The sequence below is a fragment of the Equus przewalskii genome, chromosome 4 (genome assembly GCF_037783145.1).
Source record: "Equus przewalskii isolate Varuska chromosome 4, EquPr2, whole genome shotgun sequence".
Classification (NCBI taxonomy): Eukaryota; Metazoa; Chordata; class Mammalia; order Perissodactyla; family Equidae; genus Equus; species Equus przewalskii.
Window position 1 is genome coordinate 6,630,526 of NC_091834.1, and position 15,117 is coordinate 6,645,642.

General features: G+C 43.7%; 1 long non-coding RNA gene across 1 annotated transcript in view; it reads right to left on the reverse strand.

Annotated features, from left to right (window-relative positions):
- The window catches only part of LOC139082986 (uncharacterized), a 113,700-nt gene extending 100,642 nt beyond the window's left edge, over window positions 1-13,058 (reverse strand). Inside the window, exon 1 of the long non-coding RNA XR_011539413.1 lies at window positions 12,923-13,058. This is a non-coding gene — a long non-coding RNA (uncharacterized lncRNA). The remainder of the gene's footprint in view (window positions 1-12,922) is intronic.
- Window positions 13,059-15,117: the final 2,059 nt, after the last annotated feature.

Sequence of the window (15,117 nt, forward strand, 5' to 3'; positions counted from 1 at the left end):
TGCCAATCAGAGGAAAGGATAATGTCTTTCTGAGGGAAGTTAACATCATCTGGATCCTTGATAAAGGTCTAAGTGCTACATGAAGATGACAATGTCCAGAAGCATAAAAAGAAACATTCCTTTTTGGTGCCCCTTTCTAAGAACAAGGAAAAACTTTCCCCTCCCTAACCCTCCCAGCTGATTTCCCCTCACATCTTTTTGCCCATGCCTAAACCAGTCATCTGACAAAGATAATGGGATGATCACAATTGGCTTAAACCAATTAAGGTTCATTGTCCCCCTCACTCCCAATGGGCCTAGAGAGGGTCCAAGGCTCTTTGGAAAGACCTGGTCTCTTACAAGAAGAAGAACCCAATCATGGCTCTGTTAGCAAGGAAAGATGGAATGACAGTTGAGTAGGCAGTCAACAACACCGCCAAGTCATCTACCAGCTATTAGTATGGGACCCCGGGCAAGCAATTCAGTCTCTTTGGGTCACAATTTTCTCATCTGTAAAAGTCAGACGACAATAATATCTCAAAAGCCTACTGCATATATTCAACAAAATGATATATATTTTTTTAAAAAACACCAAATGTCTCGCTGGTTTTCAGCGCTCCAATAGAGTTGGCTGTTATTGTTCTGTCATGGTTTTGAGTCACTTCTTTAGACCTATTCCAGTTGTCAGTGGTCCTTTTAAGCATGACAACCCAACCCAACCCCAAGCCCTATATCAGGTGAGTGCTGAACAGCCCAGACAGGACTAGTATCCATCTCACTCTTGCTTCTCAACATGTCACTCAGACACCTGGAGGGGCATCTTCGGGAAAATGGGACAGCAAAGTGTAAACTGAGGTCCCCAGGAAAGACATCCTTTTCCTCCACCACTCACTCCCTCTCTGTTGCCCACATTCTGCTTTTAACAATTTATTAATGGATTACTTTTCAATTAAAAAAAGTGTGGGATTGAGGAGTGAGCCGGTGGACATAAGAACCACAGGATAGGGGCCAGCTCGGTGGCGCAGCGGTTAAGTGAGCGCATTCCGCTTCAGTGGCCCGGGGTTCGCCGGTTTGGATCCTGGGTGCGGACATGGCACAGCTTGGCAAGCCATGCTGTGGCAGGCGTCCCACATATAAAGTAGAGGAAGATGGGCACAGATGTTAGCTCAGGGCCAGTCTTCCTCAGCAAAAAGAGGAGGACTGGCAATAGTTAGCTCAGGTCTAATCTTCCTCAAAAAAAAAAAAAGAACCACGGTATAGATATGGCACATGTTCCAAGAGTGCCATTTTACTAAGAGATTTGGGGTGCATTGGATGTAGAGTTAAATAACTTAATAAGATTTATACTCCAATCAAGTTAAATGATTGGAATATATCATTTCATTACTTTAATGAAAGTAATTATTTTAACTCCAACATAAACACGATGTGGAGAAGAACACAAAATTTTCATGAATTTTACAAATAATATGCAAGACTTGAAAACTTCCATTTGGAGTGGCAGATTGACCATCTTCCTCTGCCTTGAGGGTCACTGCTGTAGGTCAAGTTTAAAAGCATCGCACTTCAGATTGAATAAATATTCTCTTTTTTTTTAATGCAAATACTAGGAAACCCTACTGCGTTTAGCAGAGAGCTTCTTTTCTTTGAATAACCGGAGTCGGGGGAAGCGTTCTGGCAGTGGACACCTGTGGGAAAGGTGGCAACTGCCAAGGAGCTGGAACGGATGTCTCAAATGAGGGAGGGAGGGGAGCAGTGGACTCTGTTTTGTCCAGGACCACTCTTGTAGGCTTGGTGAAATTCCACAGTGATGAGGCAATCGAGTGTAGAGGTTGAGAGCATGGACCAATGATCTCGGCTGTGCCATCTGCTGTTTTTATCACTCTTGCCAATGTAACCTAAGCCTTAGTTCTTTCCACTGTCCAGCGAACACAATGGCTCTCCTTTATTGTGTCCATGGTGAGAATCAAATTAAGGAACCTGATGTAGACAAAGTCTTTAAAAACACAGTTCCTGACACAAAGTTAAGGGTTTAATAAAGGTGACGTAACGCATAAGCCTATTTCACCCACTCAAGAGCCCCAAAGCCTCTTTATGTAATCATTGAAATGAACACCTGTGAGCATGATACCTGTGATACCAATGTCATTGGTCCCTTAATGGGAGGATGTGCCCAGCTGTGATAATTCTAACACGAGGGACGTATCTGTGCAAGGAATGATCCCAAGAACTGGGCAGCTGAGTCTTGTCCTTGCTCATGTAACTAATCACTCTTGGTAACCTGCTTCAAAACAGAAGGAAAGAAGACCATCCCTTTGCTAGTTAGTTGCTATAACAAAGTGAGCTGGACACAAGGAGGCTGTGAGGCCACAAAGACAAACCAGACACAGATCTGCTTCTCAAACACCTCACTCTCCTGGAGGGGGGTGGGTAAGACACCTCAGAAGTCACCACCGCAGGAGAGAAAGTGCCAAGTGCGTCGAGGTTATAAATAAAATGCCATGGGAGTTAAGAACAAACCACGTGTTGTACCCACTTCAAAGCCAGATTAGTCACCAATGAAGGGGATCAACAGCTAAGGGGGGACTATTTTAGTCAAACTACTATAGTTGCGAGGAATAGAGACTCACTTGGTTTATTACAAGCAAGGCTACCATCTTGAAATTCTTTAACAATGTTTGAACAAGAAACCTTGCTTTTTTATTTTTCACTGGGCCCTGCAAATTGTGTAGCTGGTCCTCAGTGGAACCCATGGGTCGGGAGAGTAGGATGGAAATAGAACGGGGTTCAGGATTTACCAGAGCACAGGTGATGAGGTAATTGTTCTTAGGGTCCTGGGGTCCCCCACATCTGCCCGCTATTCCTGCTACTATCAACTAATGACCTCACCCTTTACTGCACTTATCTTTTGGATTTTGCTTAATTGTGGATTTTGTTTGCTGACAACTTCTCAAGGACCTGTTGCCTGGTGGCCTCTTTGCCCGCCTTCTGCTAACTGCACAGGTATTTCTTTAGCTTAGGTTAAAACTGCCTGAGAGAAAATACGATTGGTCCAGGTGGTCAGATCCCTGTCGGCAAAGCTGTCCTCTGCTCACCTCACAACCTGCCGGCCCAGCTCCACTCCACTCCTGGCCTAGTTAGCAGTGGTGGAGGGAGAGGGTCCCCACGACTCAGCCGGGGAGCTGTGATTAAGTGATCATGTAGGCTACTTCCCTCAGAAGTGGGGTTACTGGTGGGACTGGTAGAAGGGACTGTGGATGCATCCTAAGCCTTGGCCCCCATAGTAAAGGGAGTTCACGTTTCAGATGACCTTGAAAGATGAGTAAGGTATGGACATGCAGATGGGGAAAGGGCATTTCAAGGGTGGGGTGAGGCACAGAGACCGGAAAGCACAGGGCTGGGGAACAGGGAGGCTGGAGCCGATGGTATATGAATGGCGGTGGGCCTTGACACACAGCCAAGGAAGCTTCGTTCTGTGTGGTACTTGAATGATGGAATGAATAGGGACCTATGGTAAGAAAGTTATCTCAATTTACAGTTCACAGGCCCCGGGGAAAGGCTCTACAAAGCAGCCTGACAAATCCCCAGGGAATAAGCTCACCGGGCTGCGGGCTCATTCAGCCCTGCTTCTCCCAGCTTCCTCGTCAGTGCAAGGAACACAAGTCACCCACCAGCCAGGGGACAGAGGCTCAGTTTGGCTGCCTCCTCTTTCCAGACAGTGAAGGAGGACAAGCCCATGACACTGAAAGCCTTCTAAACCCAGGCCCCCAAGGGTCCCAGGGCCTCTTGGAGCTGTCTTATCTAGAAAAGAGACCACAAGAGTCTGAGCTAAGGGGCTGGCCCAGTGGTGCAGTGGTTAAGTTCACAGGTTCTGTTTCTCAGTGGCCCAAGATTTGCCAGTTCGGATCCCGGGTGCGGACATGGCACTGCTTGGCAAAAGCCATGATGTGATAGGCATCCCACATATAAAGCAGAGGAAGATGGGCACAGATGTTAGCTCAGGGCCAGTCTTCCTCAGCAAAAAAAAAAGAAGAGGATTGGCAGTAGTTAGCTCAGGGTTAATCTTCCTCAAAAAGAAAAAAGAGTCTGAGCTAAGCGGTGTTGGTGGTACAGCATCCTGGGGGTTCTCCCAGTCTCTTATTTTTAGTCTCACCCAGGCATCTTTCAGAATGCTTTGCTGTAGCACGAAAAACAGCTCCTGAATTTCAACCCGTTTCTGTTCCCTAAAACATCTCTGTCCGTGAGGCGGCGTAGTGAGGGAACTAAATATGGTCGTTTAATTCCGTACACAGCTGCTGGGCGGGGTGCTGGGCCTACACGGGCGAATAAGACCTGCCCCTATTCTCGAGGCTAAGACGGTCTAGTGAGGACAATCACGATGCCAATAGCAATTATTAACACGTGGTAAAACAAAGTGTTTGCAGCTCCCGTTTCTCTCTCTATATTCACATTGAATCCTCACAACGGCCCTGTGAGGTAAATACTATCATTATCTCCATTTTACAGACGAAGACCACTGCGTTATTATACAATAGTGATAGAAGCTACACCAGAGATACAGACAAAGTGCTCTGAGAGCAAAGATAAGCACTTGAATACCTATAAATTTGGTGGCTAAGTTTATGATTTCAAGAAGGAAGTAATAGTCAAGTGAGGCTTGAAAGATCAAAAGAGTTTTTCAGGTTACGAAGGATAAGAGATTGTTCCAGACAAAGGGAACAGCACAAGCAAAGACACAGAGGAATAGAATATGTTCCTTCCGGAGCAGCACATCTATTCAGGCTGAACCCAGAACACACAGGGGCTAGTCTACGAGGAAGGGGTGGCGTGGGTGGAGAGACTACGAATGTAACTCGAGGTCCTGCACAGGAATCTGGATTATTCCATGGAGTCCCATAAAGTATTAGATGTCGGGGGGATGTGTGGCACGAGCGTTGTCTTTAGAAGAAAACTTTGGCGTAAGAATGGAGAATAGAGGTGAAGTGGGGCTGGAGGCAAGGAGGCCAAAGACGAAGGGAGAGGCAGTAACGGTGTCAATGGTTTGAACAGGTGCAGCGAGCAAACAACACCCACTCGAAGGGCGACACTGACAGAAGTCCTGGAGCCCTTGCAGAGGAGTGAAGACGGGATTCCAAGTGGTCAGAACTGAGGGGAGGCTCCGTGATGACACAGGGATGGGTGAGGACCAATGATGACCACTGGAAAAGAGAGTAATTATAACCTGCATTTTTTCATGTTGCTGACCGTAAAAGAGTCCTAATCAAATGTCCTGCTTTGGCTGCTGGCACAGGAGAACGGGGAGCAGCGAAAGGCCAGGCGGCAGGATGAGGCCAAGGAGAATGAGGAAATGAAAGAGGAGGAAGACGACAGGGTGACGTCAGAACTTCGTGAGCGGAACAGGATAAACCCGAGCTGACGGGGAATGCGGGTGGAGGCCTCGAAGGATGTTCTCCCCCCGCCCCTTCAACTCCTGCTGCCACCGGGACCGTGATTACGTCCTCAAGGGTGGCGGGAGTCAGCAAGGAAAAGAATGGGTGGCTAAAATCACAATCTTTGATGCTCTGGGACCAAGAAAAGTTGGAAAGATCTCTCACTCGACAGAAACAGTCAGCTGGTGTTTTTATTTTAGCATTTCGTTTTACCTCTCCAACCTTAGCTTAAGTCTTTCTTTACTATCACAGAATGAGTTTGAGGAAAGAAAATGAGGAAAGGATCTTCATTTGCATTATTATTGCAAGCAGCTCATGTGTTTCACTTTTAAGTGACAAAGTTAAAAAACATTAGCATTTTGAATGAAAATTGTTTAAAAATACATTACATGCTTCCCTGCCTTTTTAAATAGAAAATATACAGATGAACTGAGAAAATATATATATAAATATATATAAAGCCCTGACAATTATCCTGACAAACGGAAGGTTTTCAATAAATTGGCTAATATTAGCAACAATATTTTAATTTTTCTTGATCACTCAACTTGTGACTATGAAGACAAATGATTCTATCCTGTAACGATATCTTCTCTTAAGATGTGGAGAATCCTGTCACATAATGGGTGTTCACACTGGTCAGGCCAAATGGCCTCAGATGGCTGAGCTGCTAGAGGTCTTGAGACTTTTTTAAAAAAAAAAATACACATTCTGCCTTCTCCTTGCTGTTAGCTCTCGTGGTTGACGGTGCTCAGCACAGCTTGATGGAAAGGAAGCACAGTGTAGCTAGAAAACCAACGCTGCAAGAGACTCTAGGCTCTAGATGGTGGGGGAGCAGGAGAAAATGTGGAGAAGTCGTTGACAACCATCCTGGTCGTCTCTGCTGGCCTGCTTGGCCTCTTCCCAGGCTCCGAGAGAACTGGACGAATGGAATTTCTGTTCAGCTTTGATTTTCTTCATGCCCACAGCAGACTGCAGTGTGCAAAGCACAGAGTCAGCAGGTCTGACTTACAGAAGTCTGGGACACCCTGTTCTATAAACGTCTGCCATGAGACCAAAATAGCCCACGTCTTTAGTGGCCAAATTTAAAGAGCTATAAACTGTTTCCTGCTTTTAGCATAGAATCACTGACAAAATTCTTATTTTTCAGGTTCCACTGTTTAAAAAAATTTTTTAAATACCTTCAATGTAATATTTTACAAAAAATACAAATATGCATGAAGAAGAAATTAAAGGTCACCATAATTTCATCACCCAACGAAAACCACTAATAACATTTTACGATCCTCTTTCTATATAAACATATTTTATTCTTATATTTGGCAGTCATATACTCTATGATATTTTGCAACTTTTTTCTTACCAATATTTTCTGCCTACATTAACAAGACGATGAACATCATTTTACACTATTCTTGTTAATTATGTAACATCTTCCCATATGAATGGTAAAAGCCCCTTTTAATGTGATTGTGTTCATTTCCACTTTTTCCACCTCACATTTGATTTGTATATTCTTACCCTCTTAAGTCTTCCATGTTAATCTTGTACTTTTATTTGCCCAGGTCAGTAAGACCTGTATGTTTCACACATGGGCCCGCGTTCCTCTCTTACTAGGAAAGTCCAGCCTCACACTGACCCAGCCTGTGATGTTCCCCTCCCCAGACCTCCCTCCACCTGGCCCACCTCCCAAGATTCTCCCAGCCTCTGCCCAAAAACAGGTGCATGTTCAGTCACCTAGCTCCTTTAAGAAGGGTAGCTTGCTATCAAGATCGAGGTGTCCTATTCACATAATTTCCTTTCCTGGGCTGTACCTCCAAGTCTAATCTTTCTCAACCATCTCACAAATACAATACATGCCTCTGGGGAAAGAGAGGAGACAGAGGCAGAAGGAGGAAGACAGAAAGAATGGCTGGCTAGTTCCTTGCAAATCTATTGCCTCTATGAAACAGAACACAAAGACCATGGCCTCCAGTGCTCAACCTGTAATATCAGTCTTATTTTATACCAAGCACAACTCTATTTATGTTTAGTTTCAAGTCTTTAATCTTGGGGAAATAGAGAGCAGAAAAGCACTGTGATGCTAGGTGTTGCTGACTAACTGGCAAATCGCTGATATCTTGGCATGAAGGCCAGTGCGTAAGGAGAGGTGCGAAAGAGAAGAAGCTTGTCTGACATCACCAAGTGGTGGGAGAGACAGGTAAAGAAAGTTGTGTAATCTTGGGTGAGTTACACAATTCTTCTACACATAAACTGCTGGATCTGTAAAATTGAGAGGTATACAGTAAGTGCTCAATAAATGGTAGGGGTTTTTTTCAGTACCTGATACAGTGCTAGGCTCATAACATTCACGTGATAAGTTTTGTAGAATGGATATTGAATGTAATCATTGCTGCTATAGCAGAGGTACGTGTTCCAGACTGTTCCATAGTCTAACGAAAGAAACAAAAAGTCAGACAACAATCATGGTTTTGATTCCACATTCTCCAAGCAATCTTCTGACAAATTTGAGTTGTCTCAGAGCGGGCATTCCCAAGAACTCTGATTATGAGAAAAGACTATCCCTCTTTAGAAATGAACGAGCATTCTCTCACTTGGGCTGCTATAAGTCAGCCTATAGACCCTGATCGCTTCTGGGTGGATCATAGTATGTGCTCAATAAATATTTGTTGACTAGATGGATGAATGAATCAATAAATAAATGAACGAATAAGTAAATGAAATAAATGAATGAGTGAATTTGAGCTTTAATATCTTGGAAGATAAAACCATGATCTACTGTTGATTCCATATTATTGTGCTTTTCTCTATCTAAACCGAGATAAAGAGTGATTGGCTCTACCAACCATCTCTTTTGGATACAAGAAGAAGCACAAAGGAATAAATCATCAACATCATTGGGAATTATAGAGTTGAATGTGCTATTAGAGTAATTCTGCATAATAAGTTATCCCTATCCTCATGAAATTTAAAGTCACTTTCCAAATGTTTTGCAACATTATTCCCCTTCTCACGCACATGCATACCTTCTGTCTCTCCTTCCAGGCTCTTAAACCAGCTTCTATCCCAACCTTGGCAAAGAGCTCCCATGATAGAGACTTACGTATTTTGGAATAACTTTGGACACAGTTACAACCTTAATGAGATTCAGAATCTGTAAGAATATTGAGTCACCCGAACTTTAGCATGATTGATACTAGAAAAATGTTGCTGCTTTTAATCCACCTTACCTTACCTGGAAATCTTCTATAACATGGAACTCCACATCCAGGTGAACACTGTTACTGTTGTTATTTCCCATAGATCAATAACTGGACTAACATTTCTAAATCTGGGCAGTTGTTGGCTTGCTGGAACTGGCAGAGACAGAATTGTTGGCTATTGAGAAAAGGTGAAAAATCTGTATGTAGGATAAACCATGCAGTCATGCTGGAATGGGGCTGATCATCTGGACTAGAACTTAAAATCATAAATCCTACCCTCATCCCTCAACTCACATCCTCCCCAAACAATGATTGGATGACATGATTTTTAAGGAAACTGTAGACTCTGAAATGTGATGATCACATACAGACGTTTTTACCTAAGGTGGCCTTGAGCAATACAATCCAATTACACATTTATATATAGGGGATGTGGGGGAGGGGGCAGGAGGAGGAGTCACTGAGAGGAGCTGTTTTCCGTGTGGGTAGAGAATTAAGAGAGGAATGAAGCGAGTTGAGAAGTCTGGAAACTACATATATACCCTTAACAATACTCAAAAACTAAGAAGAAAAGAGAAGACTAAACAATTTTTTTTAATTACTTTTGTTGGTCAGGCTGTGTACTTTTAACCAACGGCAGCTCCAGTACTGACAAATGTGGTCCACGGCTTTATAAGCATCACATTTAGACACGTGTTTGGAAGATATTTGATGATAAGATAAACAGTTTAACTGAGAGCCCTAGATAGACTCCAGAGGACTGAAATATAAAAATAATAAAATGATGATAACAATCCTAATACAACTGTTTATTGAGCATTTACTAAGTGCCAGGCACTATGCTGAGACATTCATAATCTCAGTCACTCTTTTTTACAGATGGGGGACTGAGGCTTAGACAGTTTTGCAAACTGCCCAAGATCTCATAGCAGGTAAATGCCGATGCAAGAATTGCAACATAAATTTATCTTTAAAAATCCATGACTTTCTCCAACATGGATGCCTGTGTTTGAGTCTTTGCTTGGCTACTTCCTGCCTTTTACTTGGAACAAGTAACGCAAATTCTTCTTATCTGTAAAATGGTCAAGATATTAGTATCTACTTCATGAGCCTGTTGAGAGGATTAAATTACCTAGTATCTTTAAGGTGCTTAAAATACAACCCTGTTGCAACAGTTGTTAGCTGTTACCCACGTTGATGCCACCGGCTTCCTGTGTGGGCAGGGATAACCACAGAAACTTTGTGAGCATCGTTTTTTCTCATGGGTAAAATGAAGAAGTTGGGCCATGTGATCTTACAAGTCTTTTCAGTCCTAACCTTCTATGAGTATTCTTCTCTGATAAAGCAATTGTAAGGAGCCAGCAATAACTCCTAGCAAGTAGCTGGAATGAGGGATGAAGGACAGCTAGACAAAGTGTGCCTTCCAGATGATTCCTGCTTCTGGAGAAGGGGTCAGCTTTGGATGATAAGGCTCAAATTCGTGGTGCTCACCCTTAGTTCCCACGTAAATTCTACACGTGGTAAAGACCTTTATCATCCTTTCTCTTTACTTTCATCTTCACCCTAGTTTGAGAGTTGTTCTTATTTCCTTTTTAGAATTATAAACCACAAAGACCTTTTTGCTTAATTCTTTATCTCTTGGCTCTTGATCTTAATAGTTCTACACGTATTGTAGCCAACTCCACAAGAATATATATCCTGCACATAGACTGGTTTGTCCAGTCTGAATGTCAGCTCTGGATATGTGGAGTTAAACTGTTTCCATGGTTTGCTTTATTGCATGTGGTTTATATTTTTTTCCAGCCATGAAAAAATATATTTGGCAATGCTGGTATTCTGTCACTATGGCAATTTAATGTCAAAGAAAATCCACGGGAAGAAAAGAGAACCCATTTAATGTGATGAGAGTTGACCCACCCACCTTGCAGTTCAAAACATATTATTACAGCAAGTTGTGCTAACATATTTTGACAATTCAGAACAGCTATTTACTCAGTAGCCATCACACCTAAATCAACAAGGCTTTTGTAAAACTACTTTTAATCAGCAACATCAGAACTTATAAATTCCCACAGCGCCCTAGAAGAGTTTGAGAAGGGAGCCATAGAGAGAAGCTGAAAGATACATTTAGTCAAGGGTCACAGGTGGAAGAGCCAATGTTAAGTATATACTCTGCTCCTTGTTTCTTCGTTAAAAAAAAAAAGAGAAAAAGATTCTTCCAAAGCAAACATCAGAATTAATAAGTTTAGTTTCATTTACTACGAATGCTGATTCGCTCGCCAGAACGTATGTTCTACAGTTCCTGGGTGGTCGTTCACCTGAGGTTCCATGTCTCCTGTCCTTTGATGGGGATTTCCTTTGGAGATAAAGGTGTGAGTATTCTCTGATATTCTTATAGTAATCATGCTACCAAGAGCTCAGACTGACTCAAGATAAATCAGAAGCTGATGGTTTGGCTATAAGCACTGTCCTCACCCTCGTACTTCATACTCCACTGACCACCATGCCATCCCAACCCAAGCCCAGTGTCCCCACTCTGGCCTGCCCGCCTTGGCCAATGCCCTGTCTGGATCTGAAACCGTCCTTTCTCACTGAAACATGATTCTGATTTCCCAAGAGTTGGAGAATTATATGGGATCACAGACACTCTCGGATATAGTAGTTTCCAACTCCATTAATTTATTCATTCAATAGATACATTTGAGTGCCTATTTTATCAGGCATCGTCCATACGCTTAAATACACTCTATAACTTATGAATCAGTCATTTATATACAACTTATCTATCATTTATCAAATGAATATTTAGTCACCTTGACTACCTTCAAGGCTGAGGAGTCCATTACTCCTTAAGGCAGCCTGTTACAACTTTCCAAGGCTTTGTTAGAAGTTGCTTATTTATATTGAGATGAAATGTATCTTCCTGAAGTTTCTGCCCATTAGCATCCCTTTTCTTCCTTTTTCATGAGGGTAATTCCTCAAATATTTGAAGATGGGTGTCATGCTCCCTTCAAGTCATCTCTTTACCAAGTGAATCGTCCTTAATTCTTTCCACCATTTTTTTGTCTGACAAAATGATGAATTCGTTTACCTTCTTCTGAATGTGCTCCAGAGCCCTCTTAAAGTGTAGTCCCAGAGAAGCCAAAAACGATCCCTCACGTACGGCCAAGACGCCTGTGAAAAACAGCAGAACTACCTCCTACCTTATTCAGTCATTGCATCCTGAGAACTGTGCCCTCTTCTCAGTTGTGAAGTTACAATAACAAGCATTATAATAGCTACTACTCATTGAATGCCGGACGTGGTACCAAAATAGAAAAATAACTTGATGACGTGTTATCACTGGGATTTTTTCCTGTCATCCCACAATGGGGACTAAGACCTCAAAGCTGAGTCAAACTATGCTTAGTAACCCACCTCGCCTGTTCAAGAAGTAGCTTGGTGATACCATACAGAGGCCTGAGCTTGCTTAGAGGTGGTTGGCCTCTCAGAGAGGTGTGAATACTTCCACCCCTGCCCTCAAAAACCTTATGAGGGTCTCTAAGAGAACCTAGTAAAGGCTGGGGGTATCGCAGGAAGAGGGGCTGGGAGCCGTTCTCCAAATGGACACTCGCCCACGTCTCTCCCATGCCACCGTTCATTTCACCTCAGCGAGATTCGGCTCACAGCAGGTCCGCTGCTTTCTCTGTATTTTCCACCTCTCCAAATTCACTTAATTCTACTCACTAAACTCATACTCATTGAGTTATAAAGACTGAAGATGCAAGACCCCTGAGTTTATCCTCCAGCTCCACCACTATTCATTTAGATGACCTTGGGCAACTCACCCAACCTCTCTGTGCCCCAATGCCTTTAACCTACAGAATGAGGATAATAATAATAACTTCTTCCTAGGACTGTAGTCGGGAGTGAATGAGTTACTATATTCAAAGTGCTTTACTAAGTGCCTCGCACATAACCAGAGTGTCCTGAGAGTTCTCTCAAACCTCGTCCTCTATTTTTATTGTCATTACAATATGTAGACATAGCTCTGTGAATCCCTTTCGATCTTTCTCTCTTTCTTATAACTCTTGTCCAGGCTCTTAGGGAAAATTTTTTTGACATTCATTTCCAGCTTTCTTTCCCCCTTTATTCTTTTTTGGAAGTTAATAAACAAGCCTAATGGTAGCTGATATATAGAAGTACTACCACTGAGACATCAACGGAAAGAAAAGGAACACACTTCAAAGCGAAATTAGGTGAAAAATAAACACTAGTGCAATTAACCTTGAGAGCCCAGAAATAGTCTATAGAGTTACTCCATTTTCTCACCTCCACTCACTTCCCAAGGTGCTCCAATCTGGCTTCTAGTCCCATCAAATGTCACCAAAATACCCCAGCAAGCTTCACCAGTGACATCCACTTTCACAAATCAGAGGACATTGTTCATTCCTCATTTGACCTGACCCCCTCAGGAGCATTCAACAGCGTCTTTCTTGAGGAAAAGCCCTGCTCCACAGGCCGGAAGTCCCAGAGTGCCCTCTGGTTGGGGGTGTAAGGGAGAAGGCAAGCTAAAACGAAAGGGGACGACATCTCATATTTTTACTCTTCTGCTTTTATCAGAACACACAGCATTATCTCAGTAAGTCATCTGCCGCTTTTAGAATCATCAAGGGGTAAAGGACCAGGTGTTTTTCGAAAGGCAAACAAGAACCTGACGCTCTCTAAGAGCAGCCCAGCCAGCCACCAGGCCCCAGGATCAACGTGAAGTGCCTGTCTTCGCTAAGATCAGCACCCATGCTTACCAAAGCGTTAAAGTCACATCCTCCTTTTATTACCAGTGAGGGTAAGTGGAGGTCCATGCAGGGCAGACCACCAGCATGGGTCAGCCGGCACAGAGAAAGACAAATTAACCAGGGGCAGGGTTTGGGGACCCAGGTGGGGTGATATGTGAGGTCGCGCTGAGCCAAGCATGACTCAGCACCCTGTCATGTGTGTCTAATTGTGGCACCAACCTGGTTTGAAACAGGGAGCCAGGCAGCCTTCCCAGAGTCCAAGGAAACATACTCTGGCCCAGGGTTCCCTCAGCAAAGGCCTCCAGCCAAGCAGGCCGCCTCCCCAGCACACCCATCTCTTCACTCTTTCTCTACTTCCTACGAGAATCCTTAAATTTGTCTAGCATCAGTCACTAGAGCCTTCGCTGCTGGGCCTCTGGGTCCCAGGGTTGTGGTTGGTATCCCAACACAGGCCTCCTGAGGACCCCCAAATCCCTTTTGTTTCTTCGGCGGTGCCAGCTCCCTGGGCAATACCCTTGATGGAAATAGGCAAACGAAGCAAGGTTATGAAGGCCCAGGTGCCTGCGAGCTAGCAGGATTTCCAGATTCTAATTTTTTTTTGTTTTTGCCTCTCACGGGGAAATAACTTTGTTTTTGACTGACTATGAAAGTTTCATTGTTTTCTGTAAAATATTCAAGCAACACAAAAGAGCACCCAGATGATGAAGGACATCCTGTCATGATTTCATCCAAGTCAGACTGCGATGCACAAGCCCCCGGGCAGGCCACAATCGGGCCCCCTGGGTCCGCTGCTCTTCGACATTTATTTACCATTTCTTGGCAGGGGTGGTTTGGGGAAAGGGCCAAGGTTTACGGTATTCCTTGCTTCAGTCCCAAGGATTCTATCCCGTCTGATGGATGGACATAGGACATTATGAGATAGCCATCTAGGGAGATGGACAACGGACAACAGACATTTCTCTAGTTACTGAAGGAGTTCTGTGAGGAGAGCTCTTATTGGCCGCCACGTTTCTGGTTGATTCCAGTGATCTTTTAGTGGCCCTATCTGGTTTGATCTTTATTCCAGCAATGACACCAGGCCACAGAGATACTCCTTTTTAAATGCTTGGTGTATATTCTTTCAGATTTTTGTTCTGTGTATATATAAATTGACACACAAAAACCCACCATAAAAGGAATAACACTGTACACACTGGTCTGGCTTTTCCTCTCCCCAGTTGCTCTCCCTAAGAGAAGGGAATACTAATCTGATTGGGCCAAATTCTGCAATACTGATAGGGTCAAGGTCAAAGGTCACGCACACGGGTGTGACTCTCTGGGTACCTTCTTTGTGCTTCTTCCACTTGCGTGGGAAGGTGATCCTAAGCCTGGACCGATGGAGTGATGGAAGGATCTTGCTCTTTCTTCTCTTTCTCTCGTTTGCTCCAGTGTTTGTTGTTTGCAACGCAGGAGGTAAGACTTGGGCTTCTGAGGAGACAGCCCTTAACCTTGACTCTGAACCTCATAATCCAGCCTGGGTTACCAGAAAGCTCGTCATTAGAAGACTGATCCTGAGCAGCGATAATAGAGCAGTATCTTATGTGAGACTTGTGTTTGTTCTTTGTGGTTCTCACTCCTTCGTGGACTTCAAAGAGACATGAGTGGCAGGGCTGAAACAGGCGTTCAGCCTTCCTGGGTCCCACGGTTGTCCTGTCACTTTCTGTTGTACAACCTCACCAACCTTCTTTACTG